Source organism: Panthera pardus, unplaced genomic scaffold, assembly GCF_024362965.1.
Source record: "Panthera pardus isolate Hobbes unplaced genomic scaffold, ASM2436296v1 HiC_scaffold_22, whole genome shotgun sequence".
NCBI lineage: Eukaryota > Metazoa > Chordata > Mammalia > Carnivora > Felidae > Panthera > Panthera pardus.
In genome coordinates this window covers 3,604,601-3,617,643 of record NW_026526788.1, presented here as the reverse complement: position 1 = coordinate 3,617,643, position 13,043 = coordinate 3,604,601, and the positions used below count along the sequence as shown (strand labels likewise).

Sequence of the window (13,043 nt, the reverse complement as noted above, 5' to 3'; positions counted from 1 at the left end):
GGGTGGCTCAGTCGCGACGACCTCGACTCAGGTCATGATCTAGCAATTTGTGAGTTCTAGCCCCGCCTCGGGCTCTGTGCTGGGCTGGCAGCCTGGATCCTCTTTCGGATTCTGTGTCTCCTCTCTCTCTCTCTCTGCCCCTCCTATGCTCGCAATCCCTCAATCTCAAAAAAAAAAAAAAAAAAAAAAAAAAAAGAGTCCTTTGAATCTTTCAGCAACCAGTTCAAGTGTCAAGCAATTTATATTAATAGTTTCAGGTAGCGCTTCCTCCTGGGTGATCAACATCTCCTAGCAAAGTAGAAAAAGATGGGTATAAAAAGTTCATTTCCTTCTCCTCCTCTAGATAAAGATCCAAAAGCATTCCGACCCTAGGTTGAGGATTGCCTGCGGCGCGGGGTGGGCGGGCTCCGGGCCGGGCCCGCAGCGCCTGGACTTCTCGCCTTGCACCCCTCCCCCTAGCTTGGAAGGTTGCATCTGTGCAGCATTCCAGGGCGCTGGCACCTACCTGACCTCATCTTACCGTGCAACCTAGTACCCCAGCCCCAGAGCGCAGGGGCTCAGTCAGGGTTGTCCCGGGGCGCGTTCCCGGGCCAGAACGCAGTAGGGACATCTCCAGGGCGGTCCCGGGACGCCCCCTTCCCCCCAGGCCGGCACACGGTAGGAACACCGCCTGGGCAGCCCTGGGGCGCCCTCCCAGGCCGGCACCCAGTCGGAGCTCGCCCCTCCTGCCGTCGTCTTCTGAACGCAGTGAGACAGTGGTCTGGGCCGTCGCCGGCCGCCGCGATTCCGCTGCGTCTTGAGGCAGGTGCCCGCGCAGCGCCCGCGGCTGGCTGGGTCTCCTCGGGCCGCGACACTCAGGCTCTGGCGGCGCGGGGACCGGAGCCCGGGGCGGGCGCGTCTCTCCCAGTCGCGGAGAGTGGAGGGCCAGGCGGGGTCGCGACGGCGCTAGGGGGCCGCTCGCGGCCGGACTCGGGGTTTTTAACTTATTCCGGCCGGAGGGGGGAAACGAGCCCGCGGAGGGCGGCGCCGGTTCCCCCGGGGCGCGGGTCCAGGTAGGCTGTACCTCCCCCGAGGTCACCAGGCGCCGCGCCCCCGCGCCCCGCAGCCCCCTCGCGGGGAAGGGCGCCCGAACCCCTCCGGGACGCGCCGCTCTCGCGCGCCGCGGGGCCTGGGAACCGCGCACCGGCTGAGCCCCGAGCCCCGCGGGGCGGCGGGACGGACGGCGCCCGCGCCCAATCGCGGGGCGGGGCCGAGGGGGCCTGCAGGCGGCGGCCAATGGGAGGCCGCAGAGCGGGCGGGGGGCGGTGCCGCCGGGCGGGCGGGCGGCGGCGTCGGGAGCCGGCTCGGCAGACCGGGAGCCCGGGAGGAGCCGGCGGAGCGGGAGGAGGACGACGGAGGAGGAGGAGCAGCGCCGCGCCCCCGCCCCGGCCGCCCGCCCGCCCGAGCGCAGGCCGACAGCTCCAGCCGCAGCCGGCGGGTCCGGGCCGCCTCCTGCCGGAGCCCGGCGCCGGCAGAGTCCGGGCCGATGGGCAGCCCCGGGCAGCGGCGGGCGGCGAGGCGGCGGCCCCGGTACGCGCCGCCGCGCGCTCGTGGGCTGTAGCAGGTCCCGGCGGACTGCGTCTCCGAGGTGCGTGTCGGGCGAGCGGACGGGGAGCGAGGCGGGATCCGCTCGGGAGCCTTCGGGTGGTGTCTGGGCACGGCCTCCGCGAGGACTGTCCCGGGGTGCAGGGGCTGCCCCGGGAGCGCTTCGGGGGCTGATGGCCGGGCCGGGCCGGGGGCAGGGCAGGGGCGCGGGGCGGGGGGTCCGGCTGGCAGACGCGCCCGCGCTTCCGAGCCCCGGGTGGAAGAGGAGCCGCCGCCGCTCGTTCTCTCAAAGTTATCGATCGGCAGAAAGGTTATTCCCGTCTTGGTGACACGAGCACTAATGAGGACCTCCTCTGGGTGCGCAGCAACTCCTCTGTGACTAACCCGAGAGCGAAGATGAAAGGCTGCGGGACGCTGTGCACCGGCGCGCCGGGCGGGGTTACTTGCTGAACTTGCTGCGGGGTGTCTTCCCCCGGGAAGGTGTGCGCCCCCGGCGCGCGCTCTCGCCGGCGGGGGCCCCGCTCCCTCTTTTGTAAGATCCCGAGGCGCGGCGAGCGCCCTTCTAACTCGGCGCGACCACCCTTTGGGGTCCCGACCTCTCTGCCACCTCTCCGGCCTCCGTGCCTCGCTCCATCCTCCGCTCCCGGGCCTTCTCGGGTCCCCCCATATTATTAAAGCTAGTTTGACCACGTCCTGGGAGTATCCCCACGAGCGCCTATAGATTAATTTTCAACCGTGCCACAAACCCAAAGAATCAATTTCAGTTCATCATCTGCAAGCGAGAGCCGATGCTTCTGGGGAAGAGAAAACAACTTGGCATTACCCCTCTGGGAGATATTTGTCATCATTAACCTGCTTCAGTTAAATTAATTCAGCCCAAGATGACTCCAGCGTGAGTATTGGAAAAATCAAGTGCATTGGTCACGGAATTGTGGTCACCAAAACATGATTTTGGTCAAAATGAAATAGTACATGTTTTGGATTTTGTTTAGCTTAGGAGTTGCTTTTCATGATGATGGCCCTTTTTTTTTTTTTTTTAAACAAAGAATCTTGACGATTCTCATAGGTTTGCTCTCAGTAAGTTCAAAATAGTCACTAAGATTTTTCTTTTCTTTGCCTCTTTTGTCTGCAGCTTTCATTTCTAAATGTTAACACTAGATGGCTTTCTTATGACGGGCATTTGTAAACTGCGCTTTTGAGTTGCCTATCTGCAATCCAGGTTGCAATTTTTCCAGTTTTGCAATTAGTGATGGGAGGGGGAAAAAAATCTCCAGAACTGTTGCTTTCTTTGAAATATACTACTTCTGTATAAAACAAACGTTTATCTCCACTTCAAAAAGTGTCATTATTTCTGGCATTCTTAAAGATGAATTTCAAGAGACAACTTGGTCACCATTTTTAGTCACAAATTTAAGGATGTCTGTTTTCATGTTTTTGTTTGAGGAATATATTCGAGGACTGGATTTAGACCATATTTTCACTTTTTTAACTTAGGAGTTCACTGCTTGATTCAGAGAGGTATAAAACAACATTATTCGTGAGAAAGTGCAGTCTTCAATCTTGAGTTTTGTGTACAAAATCACTGATTCTTCCTAAGGTTTCAGTGATGCGTGTAGCTGGAGGTATATATATGCATGATTCATACCAAGAATTTGGTAGACGTCTTTCTGTCTTTCTCCCGGTTGACACTTGGTTTTTCATTTCCAAGCACAACCCCTTTTATGAGAATTACTGTAGCCAGTATGTAATCAGCAACAGCAGGTTCTCAGTTATACATTTTAAGTACTTTTTTTTCCTAGACCAAGACCGTGGCAGCCTGTCCAAATCTTGCCTCGGTAGGCATACTTGTTCATAAGCTGGAGAAATATCTTGGACTTATTTTATAGCTGCCATTTATTGTGTGTCTTGCCCAGCTTAAAATATGACATGTTGAATTTGTTTGTTCTAAATTGGAGTGTATTCATAAATAGCTGAAGAAAAAAAAAGAAAACTCTAGCAAACATCTGGGAAGTAGGAAATGGAATCAGAAACAGCTTTTATCAGTACCCACATGCTACCTATAGATGGGGTGAAATGAACTTGGGTAAGAAGCAGTATAAGCATTTGGTCTGGAAAATAAGAGAAAATAACATACGCTGCAGGTAGGGAGGTAGAGCTCCTGGCTTTGGGGTAGGGGCTGCAGGTTTTCCCCAGCCGATTTAAGTGTATATTTTTCATCAGATGCTTGTGTTTTTGAATGTTTGCCTTTTTCAAAGAGGTTTCATTTTATGGAATGTGATGGGAATTATCAGAGCATCGTGATTTGGCTTTTATGAGGTTTATTGTAGTTAAAGCTGTGTACTGTGGGCTTGTAAGTTGCCCCCCCCCCCCACCTTGAGACTGGAATGGCATTTTAAAGGGTTCCTCGATACCTGAGCTTAGTAAACACCTGTCCACCTTGGGGATCTTTTTACCTGAGGCAGAGGAGGGAATAGTGGGTTATTCATTTTGAAAATCTGTCTGTTCTTCAATGTGAGGAAATATTCACTAACCTTGAAAGGGCAACTGTCTGGTAATTGAAACTGGTTTAAAAGTATTGGGTTTGGTCATGAAAACTAGTTTAAAAGGGACTGTGTTTACTGCACACTTTGCAAAGGACTATATGTTTGAGTGGATACCGCCCCCTATCTGAATCCCAGCCATAACTGATAAATGCAAGATGTTTTTTTTTTTTTTTCTTTTGTTTTTTTCTTTTCGAGATTGAGGAAGGCATTGAGTCTTTGCATTTATGATCTGCTTGTCCTGGTGGTTTAGGATTACTTATCTTTTCAAAGATGCGCTGAACTTGAAGAAACTTTAGACTGTTACTATTAACTGAAAAGCAAAGCAGTTTTTTTTTCCTGTTTTGAACTTGAGTGAGATACAATGTACAGTTCTGAGATACAATGTACAGATACAATGTACAGTTCCCTGAATGCAGGGAACCGTGTTCCAGATTTTTCTGCATCTATTATTGTACCTAATTCCCTTGCAGGGTGAAAGACTAGGGAGAGCTTTAGGCGGGAGGAACAGGAACCTCTACTTTCCTCCTTCTATTGCCTGTCACAAATGAGTTTGGATAAAGTATTTCCATGATCCCTTTCAGCAGCAATATTTTAGATTTCTTGAACATTTAAAACGAAGGTATTAGCGTAATGCAAAGGACTCACTGTGACAGTTCATCGTTTTTCATGATTGTGTCTTGCGTTCATTGCCTTACGGTGTGTTTGTATGTGAACATTCCTGAGAGTTCTAGCTACTTGGTTTACCTTGGAATCAGTGAGGCAGAAATCGCTTTTCTGTTCCAATCACATGTCACCGTGACCCCTTTGAAGGAGAGATAACAGTATAATAGGACTTTAAATGCTTCTTAACTTCAGAGATAAATGATTTCAATCCTTTCTGGACTTGATTCATAAACTTTGGGTCCCAAGAGTGGTTGGAGAGAGCCAGATCTGACCCACAGGAGAGGTTCTGTTTCTTGAGAGGTTTCATATTTAGCGTAACCCAGTTCCATGATATCCGCCCCCCTGCCTAGCCCCCAGGATGCAGTGTTGCTACACGAACATACTGAAAATTAACAACATCAGTTCCTATCTACTTTCGATGCATTTCATCAAAGTGTATTAGTTTATACCCCACTCCCCACCGCACCCCACCCCGCAAAAGGAAGAAAGAGTACGCATGCCTTCAGACAGGAAGGTTCTTCCCCTCCAGAGAAGACATTTGTTAAAATTATCCCACATGAGGGGCGCCTGGGTGGCTCAGTCGGTTGAGCGTCCCCACTTCGGCTCAGGTCATGATCTGACGGTTCAACGGGTTCGAGCCCCGAGTCGGGCCCGACAGCGCAGAGCCTGGAGCCCGCTTCCGATTCTGTGTCTCCCTCTCTCCGCCCCTCTCCCACTCACGCTCTGTCTCCCCCTTCTCAAAAATAAACATTAAAAAAAATTTTTTTTCTTTAATTATCCCACTTGTGCATATATACCCTCCCAGACATGGACACTTGTTCCTTTTGCACGGGCCAGTGAAAAGTTCACTGAGGACCAGTGTTTGGAAATCGCAGTCCAGCCCTTCTGTGATGCGGGGATCTCTTAATAATGCCCTACGAGTGGTTTTCCAGCAATACCTGAACATTGCCTGGAAGGGGTGGAGAGCTCCACCCTTCTGAGGTTTTTGACTACTAGACGAGTGTTTTTTTATTTTTTATTTTATTTTTTTCAACGTTTATTTATTTTTGAGACAGAGAGAGACAGAGCATGAACAGGGGAGGGGCAGAGAGAGAGGGAGACACAGAATCCGAAACAGGCTCCAGGCTCTGAGCGGTCAGCACAGAGCCCGACGCGGGGCTCGAACTCACGGGCCGTGAGATCGTGACCTGAGCCGAAGTCAGACGCTTAACCGACCGAGCCACCCAGGCGCCCCTAGACGAGTGTTTTTTACCCACAGCACTGAAATTGAACTCTTCCTGTTTATTTGCATTCTACTCCCTTGGTGGCCCGTGGAACAGATCTTTCTAGAGAGGTATTTCAGTTATTCACTGAGCACCACCTGTCACACTTGGACCCCGAACTGAAGGCCTCCCACTCCAGCTTGACCTGGGCAGAGTAGGAGTACCCTTCCCTCAGCCTGCGTGTCCCACTCGCACTGATAGAGTCCAGGCCTGCGTTCAGTTGTTTGTTTGTTTTTTTTTTTTTTTGGTGGCCACGTTACCCAGACTCAGTGAGTTTCCTGTTCACTAAAACCCCTGAGTCGTTAATCACATACTGCCACTAGCCATGGTTGGCCTTCCTGCACTAACGTCGCTGCAAGACCCAACATCTATGGTGCTTCATTTTCCTTTATTTTAGCTGGTTCTACCCCGGGTGCTTCTTGGGAGTTTGATTCTGTTGGTTAGCACCTTTGTCTGCCCTCCCAGAGGAAGGCTGCTTGCTTAGAACATCAGACTGTTTTTTTTTGTTTGTTTGTTTTTTGTTTTTTATCTCTACCTAAGTCGGGGATGAAATTGTCAAACTGGCTCAGCCATGAATAGTGGCTCTGGAAGCTTCTAGCTTTATAAGGAATCACTCTCGGTTATCGTTAAGTCCTAACGCACCTAATTTCTTACCAGCTGGCTCCGATCTCTCTGCCTTTTCCAGACATCCTGAAAGAGGCTGTCAAGCCTCCTTGGCTACTTCTGCTGACCAGGTTATTCTAAGACAGAAATGAGTTCAATTTTAGTGTGTCCCTGGTAATTAGAACTGTGCTCTAATTGGTGATTAAGCATGGTTGGTGATTAAGAAATATTTTAATGACTGACTGAATGACTTAGAAAATAGGGCCCCACTGTGACCTGTGACCTCTGGAGGTCTTAGGCACTGAAAAGCCTGTGGGAAAAATCGGAATGTTGTTGGACTTTCTGAACTTATTTTGGAGCTGGGTATTACTTTATTTTGTGTTACTTTCGGGTAGTGGGTAAGAGAACCGTGAGCTTTCCCCACTTTCTCAGCGTTCTAATACTCTTCCCTTCCTGTTCCCCGAACATACGTTTAGTCCGAAGGGGCTTGTTCAGCTCTGCCTGTGGGATTACTCCATATTTTTCACTTTCGCATATTTGCTAAATCTGGAAGAAGCTCCTCGTTGGTCGAGCTGTTCGAGCAATCCGAGTTGCCCGAGCAGGCTGTTGGGTTGTGCATTCAGTTACTCATCAGTAGAAAAAATCTAGGTAGAGAGCCAGTGTTAAAAATTGTTCCTGTGGAAAGCAAGAACTCTTGGATAAATAAAAAAATTATGTATGCCGGGATGAACTATTTCTGGAGGCTCAAAAAAGCATTTCTGATGGCAGTGCTTGGGGCGTAGTGGCCTGTAGAGTCAGCACGATGCTGGCTTTCCGTCTTCCAGGGGCCTTGATAATGCATTTGGTTCCTGGTTGGACAGTGGGTGTTCACGTGGCTCAGGAATAGCTCTGGGATACAGTCTTCTTTGTACTGAAGTTTCTAATAAGTAATTTTAGGAATTAACAGTTTTAATTATTCATAAAGGACAAAAGCTTTCGTTTGAGTGTTTAATACCTTAATCCAAGGAACAGTGATTTCTTTGTAGTGGGGTTTCTAAATTTTTTTCAGCGTGCATACCCTTTCCGTACAAAATCACCGTCTAAATAAATGTGTGTGTATGCCTGTGCAAATATACGTGTCTGTGTCTGTGTGTTTGTGCCTATGTGTATATACACCTGCATGCATGTAAATTTATCATGCTAAGATACAGACGTTATAAAACACAGAAATGCACATTTGAAGAAGGGTGGCATTAAAAAGAAACAGAAATGGAGTATTTCCTTTTGCACCTTAAGGGCTGTCTCGTTACCCTTCGAAATGCGTGGCCCCCAGTCTGGAGACCCGTGTTCTGTCCACCACTCTCTTCAGCTTAGAGTTCATGACTGTTTGGAAGCAGTTTCTCAGGGGCCTGTCAGCATCCTGTGAGGGAAGTTTAAGACAGACTCTATCCTTACCGGGCCCTCTGTTTACTATATTTGTTCCTTTTCTGAGAACTTTTTTTTTTTTTTTTTTTTTTGTTTAACTTTGGCCTGTTCTCTTCCAGAATTGCTGTGGGTTCTTTAGGGGTTTAATTTGGGTAGGGAGTAGATAACGTCCTGGGGGATACTGTTCTTTCTGGAACGTTTCTGGTTGAACTCAGCTGTTGAGGAGGCACCATACTGTCACACACAGCCCCCACCAGGCCCACAGTCAGGATAGAAGGACGTAAGTAATCATTTTCTCATCCAGAAACTTCTGAAGCGTAAAAACAAATTTGGAAGTACAGTATAGTTCGGCTCGTGTATCATTGGCTACCGTGCTAGCACATGTCAGCTCCTGCTGCGAGGGAGTTAAGGGAGCCCAGCCACCTGGCCTCTCCAGAGCCTTGGTGCTGCAGCTACCCAGCTAAACTAGCACCTCCCCTTCACTCTCCCTCCCGTGCACTCTCTGCTCCCCTGTTGTCTGCTGGATCTTAATCCACAGCACTCAGCATTGCCTGACACGAAGAGTGTGTGTATGTGTATATTATTTTAATTTTTTTTATTTATTTATTTTTTAAGTTTTTTTTTAACGTTTATTTATTTTTGGGGACAGAGAGAGACAGAGCATGAACGGGGGAGGGGCAGAGAGAGAGGGAGACACAGAATCTGAAACAGGCTCCAGGCTCTGAGCCGTCAGCCCAGAGCCCGATGCGGGGCTCGAACTCACAGACTGCGAGATCGTGACCTGAGCTGAAGTCGGATGCCCAACTGACTGAGCCACCCAGGCGCCCCGTGTTTTTAAATAGGCTCCACAGCCAACGCGGGACCTGATCTCACGACCCTAAGATCAAGAGTCACCCGATCTACTGACTGAGTCAGCCCCCCAGCCTCAGCATTGTATTTTAATTTTTTTTAACGTTTATTTATTTTTGCCAGACAAGAGAGAGACCAAGCTCGAGCGGGGGAGGGGCAGAGAGAGAGGGAGACACAGAATCTGAAGCAGGTTCCAGGCTCTGAGCTGTCGGCACAGAGCCCGACGCGGGGCCGGCACCCATGGACCATGAGATCATGGTCTGAGCCGAAGTCGGACACTTAACCGACTGAGCCACCCAGGCACCCCTCAACAGCCTTTTATACTTCCATTTGAAATCATTTCCATCTGAAACGACCTGTGACTGAACTTGGACAGCAAGCTAGTGAAAGGGGAGTAGTAAGTAGTTTCTGAAGAGGGTGAGAGCAGAGGCCCAGCTGTTCCTTTAGGACGTTTATAGCCCTGCTCCAGGGCTGTGATTCTGGGGACGCAGGGCACCCTGGGGGTTGTCCTCCTGTTCCTGAGAGCATGTGGTCTGCACCCATCCCAGGTTTCAGAGTCTCCAGACTGACAAGGGCACAGCCCTGATGGAATCCGGTGAGGCTACAGGTCACTTAAAAACCCTGGTGTGGGCTCCTTCGTAAACATACCTGAAAAGAAATGATTTCTGAATTGTGCCGTTTCATCTGTAAAGTCTTTTGCCTGTCGGCCCGTCAGCCATGGTAATTTCTAGAGGAAACAGTGATTTTTGAAAGCTCATCACTAGAACATTGGACACCTCTTGTTGACTTAGCACTTTGAGGATTGCAAAGTACATCAGAGAGATATTTATGCCTTAAAGGTAGTCGGTGCCCAGGAAGTGTAGTTTTCATTTTACAGGTGAAAGTCTTTTACGTTCAATATCCTGATACAGTATTAGTTCCTATATTCCATGAACTCAGGAGGGTGTCATCCTAAGTCCTGTGCGTGTACATTTCTGTGTTAAGAGGTACTATGATGAGATTTGAGGCAGGACTGAGAGAGTCATCTAAATAATAATAGAATCACCTCATTTACCAACCAAGTCTGCTTACTGGAGGGTCATGGGAAGCCTTTTGCTTGGAAAAAATGCATCAATGTTCCTATTTAAAAACTTTTATGTGTTGGTAAGAGTGAGGGAGACTAATGTTTTTGACTTAACAAAATAGAGAATCGGGGGGAGGTATTCTTGAAAATAAATGTAAAAGACAGCCATTGTGCTGGAACTTTCATTGGTGTTCTCTCACATACTGAACCAGACCCTTGTAAGCTGATGGGATGATCCCCTTTCACTAACACAAAAACTAAGGTTTACGGGGAGAACACATGCTTTTCTGAGTCTTCTTAGTCTTAAAAAAATTTTTTTTTAAAAGGTTTATTTGCCTTTGAGAGAGAGAGAGACAAAGCACAAGCAACAGAGGAACAGAGAGAGAGGGAGACACAGAATCTGAAGCAGGCTCCAGGCTCTGAGCTGTCGGTGCCCGACCCGACGCGGGGCTCGAACCCACGAACCGCGAGATCATGACCTGCGCAGAAGTCGGACGCTTAACCGACTGAGCCACCCAGGTGTCCTTGAGTCTTCTGAGTCTTAGACCTGAAGCCCCGTCTCTCCGCTCCAGCTACAGGCCGCTTTCCTCTGTTCCCATCTGCTTTGTGAGGTGTGGTTGGTCTCCAGAGATCACGGAAGGAGTGAATGGAAGGAGGGAGTGAGTAGAGAAGGTGTGTGCACAGGAGAATGGCGGACTCCAGCCAGCTGTCCCTGAAAGGGGGAAAACGGTGGCCCAGCGTTGGGCTGAGGAGTCTGAGTTTTATTAGCCGGTGGATGGTCTCTTCTTCAGGAGAAATGTCGTAATTCGCGGAGAGGTAGCCCTTCTGATCCAATCTGGCTACCTGTCCTTTGTTGGGAAGGGAGTGGGACAATTTCTCCGGCTCCCCGCCTCTTTGCCAGGGTTCAAAGAAGTATAAGGGGAAAACAGTTTTTGTTTTGCATTTATACTTTGCCAGATTTGCATAATCTGTGTTGAAGCCAGTTCAGTGTGAATCCCTAAATAAATTTCAGGCATTTAAATATTTAAAAGGATCCGTCCACGGTACTTTACTCACCCAAAGAATAAGTGCTTCCAACAAAGAAAATAACCCCCTTGCAGATGCAGCCCATACAGACTTTGTTCACCTTGTCACTGAATTATAAAACATTAATAGCAAAGCTAGAATTGGAACATTCGCCGACATGCCTGGCTGGCTCGCTTCCAAAATATTGTTTCCCTGGTTGGAGCATGCGGGACGGTTTGTTTAAAACTGGCAGCTGGCCAGGGAGCGGAGCTCTGACGCAATCACGGCGGTAACTACTTTGCTCCGTCTGCTAATTTTAGGGCAGTTAAATCTGGGTGATGTCTGATGACTGCTGTCGCTGTGCGTCTGGTGGCGGGGAGCCTTCCAGATCCATCCTCCGGGCCCGGCACCGCGGTCCTCGTCTCCCTGCGCGATGGGCTGGCAGAGGCGATGCCGGGCTGGCACCGAATGTGAGCGGTGAGATGAGTTGGGGCAGGGCCCGCGCGGGGCTCCAGGGGACACCGCCTCTGATCTCACTGGTTTTCTGTGCCAGTCCCTCAACAGATCCGTATCCGAGGGCACCGGGCCGTGGGAGGTGTGGAGGACAGAGGCAAGTGTAAACAGAGGCTCTCGCCTTCTGCGGGCCCCCCCCCCCCACCCCGATGACAACACGCTCTGCTTCTCCCTGCCCTCCCCGCCGGCGCTGGCTGGCTCAGCACCCAGCCGCTTCTGCCTTCTCCTTTTCTGGAAGAGGCAAAACTGAGGAGAAAGATGGGAATTTTTGGAGACCAGTTTGGAGCATCGTATAGAAGAGCAGAGTAGAGTTTTCTGGCTCTTGCAGGAGAGGGAGGTGGCAGGGAGGGGTTGCTTTGTGGCCATCCCGACCTCACTTCGCTTCCTGGACAGCGAGCGTAACCCAGTTTCAAAACAAGGATCCCCAAGGCCTCTATAAACGCTGGCATTCTGAGGTTGCCCGGTTAGCGGGAGGCATCCTGGGGTGTGACACCCATGGGGGCAGGGGCCACTTACCTCGTTCCCTCCTGGGCTCCGGGTGAGCGTCCGGCACCATCAGAGAATTAACGGACTCGTAGCATTTCCGGCCTCAGAGGGCCCTTCTGGTCGTCTTCGAATCAAACTTCCTCATGTTCCTGATTCGGAAATTTAAGAGAAGGGTTTAACAGCCGGGCCCCCATCGTGGAAGAGAATGGGCTGGCTTACTGGGTGAGACCCTGGGACAGCCGCGCTCTGTGGCTTGAAGGCCCCGTGGGCTGCTGAGCATAGAGCGGGTTGCCTAGTCGAGAGAACATTCCAGAAGAAGGCAGGAGCCAAGTTATGCTTTGGCAAACGGTTAGGATTTGAATTTTCCGCGAGGGGCCCTTAGACACAAGGACACTCCGGGCTCTGTAGAGACCGGCCAATGCAAGTAAACCCATCGCACTTAGTTGCTCATTTGAACCCAGTGTTGTCTACAACAACTCCCTCTGCCTGAAACAAAACTCACCTCCTTGCCTGGTTTAGGTTTTGCAACCCCGAAAACGGATTTCGTGATAAAAGCGACCTCAAGGAGAAGTGACGGACCGTGTTTTTGACATGGTGGTTAACTCACTCGTCTGTCACGTGAGGTAGTCAATCTGATCTCCACCCCCCCCACTGTAATTTGTTAAAGGTTATGTCATACACCTGAAGGAAAAAATATCGAAAGTAAATGATGAGCTTTATTTATTTTTTTTAACATCGAGGTATATAGATGACATCATATTAGTTTCAGGTGTACCACATGACAGTTGGCATTTCTGTGTGCTGTGAAATGATCACAGTAAGTCTGGTCACAATTTTTTTTTTCTGGGGATGACACCTTGTAAGATCTGTCTTCGCAACTTTGAAGTCCTTTAACTGTCCCGTATTATTCACTATAACACCACTCTGAACGTTACATCCTCGGAACTTATGTATTTTATGACTGGGAGTTTGTGCCTTTTGACCATGGCGTTTTGGTATGAAATTATTGAATCTGTTTCAGCTGTTTGTGTAGAAAATATACACACCAGTATTACAGTTGTGATCCAA

The 13,043-nt window shown here is 49.8% G+C and overlaps 1 protein-coding gene across 7 annotated transcripts in view; it reads left to right on the top strand.

Annotated features, from left to right (window-relative positions):
- The first annotated feature begins 1,344 nt into the window (after positions 1-1,344).
- Positions 1,345-13,043, top strand: part of SIPA1L2 (signal induced proliferation associated 1 like 2) — a 222,509-nt gene continuing 210,810 nt past the window's right edge. For 6 of the 7 annotated variants that reach the window (XM_053910190.1, XM_019419003.2, XM_019419006.2 and 3 more), the window contains exon 1: positions 1,345-1,627. The gene's annotated coding sequence lies outside the window, so the exon portion shown is untranslated. Of the gene's footprint in view, positions 1,628-1,871; positions 2,477-13,043 lie in introns of those variants that run through there. The other variant, XM_019419002.2, reaches the window with a different exon arrangement.